A 1,556-nucleotide genomic window follows, 5' to 3' on the forward strand; every position below is an offset into this window, starting at 1 on the left:
AATGATCCCTCACATCCACACCTTTTCCAGGGGATGCCCAGCAATGACCCTTCCCGTTCCCTGCTCTGCCCAGCCAGCAGGAAGGAACAGGTTCCCACCACCAGCAGGACCCGGAGCGAGCAGGGAGGAGGCATTTCTGGAGGGCTGGCTCCTGTTCAGCGGGGAAATGTTTCCCTTGGCTTGCCGGAGTCGCCGGGACCGCGCGCGGTGCGGGGCCGGAGGAGCCAGATTTCCATCCCCCCTCCCATTACTCTTTTTGATTGGCACTTTAATGAGGGCGCCGGGGGTCGACCCCCTGCCAGGGGGCCGGTTCATGCCCCGTTTATCTCACAGTCCATGTAAGACTAAAATAACACGCCAGGCTGAGTTTCACTGGCTTGTGATCCCGCAGCCCACCGTGATGGATTGAGTGACTGCAGCAAGTTGGCAGCTAAAGTGTGTTGTAACAGTATCTTTCTGTCAGCGCAACACAATGGATTTGCTGATTCCCGGGCTTTTCCCAGTGTTCACCGTTACCATCGGCTCACGGGTCTCCAAACTTCATTTTCCAGGGGGCTGCGAAGTGATAATAAATAACACACCGAAGGTTATACCGAGCTCTCCTTCCCCTCGGCTGCCGGCAGAGGAGGGGTTCGGTGCCAGCTTCGCTGCACACACGGAACAGCCACAAATCCACTTGCTCTGCCAGGAAGGAGGGAAGGGGCAGCTCTTCTGCTCTTCTGCAGGGAGCTCGTTCTGCTGGGCCAACACCAGACTTTTCACCGTGAGAACAATCCAGCACCAGGGGTTGCTCCGTAAAGCAGTTCCCTACACAAGAGCTGTTGGGTGATTTGGGGCTGAACTTCGCAGGCTGCAGAGACAGGACTAAGAAGCCACAGTCCTTGTCATCATCTTACTTGTTTGCACAGTTTAGAACCACCAAAATAATCCATAAGTGCACTAGAATATCCAGGAATCCTGTGCAAGGTATGGATTACACTTTAGATCCCTTTACTTAATACTATAAAATATCCTCATATCTCCTCTATAGGAAAATCTCAAACAAGAGGGATTTTTTTTTTCCTTTAAAAGCCTGGAGTCTTAGGAAATGGACTGAATTTTTATCCAAAGAGATCCTCTCCTGAGACCTTATCTCTGTGCTCTGTTTCCTCAATATCCTTTCATTCTCCTTGCCACTGCCTGCAAAACAAACAACTTCCCTCAAATACTGGGGAGAACATTCTTATTTTCGGTTGTTGCCACCCCAGCCCCTCCCAGCACGAGTGAACAAATGAGCTCCACAACACTTCCTGTATAAGGATTTTTGACAGCACAAATTTCAAACTAACGACTCTCCCATCCCCCAAAGTCAGATCAAGAACCCACCCTGGGGCTAACAAATAGGAAGGCTGAAGCTGTTTTCCTTGCTTAGAGGAGAACAACTCTGTAGATCCATGTCTACAGTTTCTTTTAGGCCTTGCATGAGACAGTAACACAGCCAAAAATAGCTCCAAAATCAACTTTAGAGCTTCAGCTGCCCTAATGTTCTCAAATATGGCAGCATGGGCACCTAGAAC

At 50.2% G+C, this 1,556-nt stretch overlaps 1 long non-coding RNA gene across 1 annotated transcript in view; it reads right to left on the bottom strand.

The window, feature by feature from the left end:
- LOC113954144 overlaps nucleotides 1-890 on the bottom strand; it is a 4,635-nt gene extending 3,745 nt beyond the window's left edge. Inside the window, exon 1 of the long non-coding RNA XR_003530115.1 lies at nucleotides 517-890. This is a non-coding gene — a long non-coding RNA (uncharacterized LOC113954144). The remainder of the gene's footprint in view (nucleotides 1-516) is intronic.
- Between the last annotated feature and the right edge of the window lie 666 nt (nucleotides 891-1,556).

The sequence above is a fragment of the Corapipo altera genome, unplaced genomic scaffold, assembly GCF_003945725.1.
Source record: "Corapipo altera isolate COAL_440 unplaced genomic scaffold, ASM394572v1 301, whole genome shotgun sequence".
NCBI lineage: Eukaryota > Metazoa > Chordata > Aves > Passeriformes > Pipridae > Corapipo > Corapipo altera.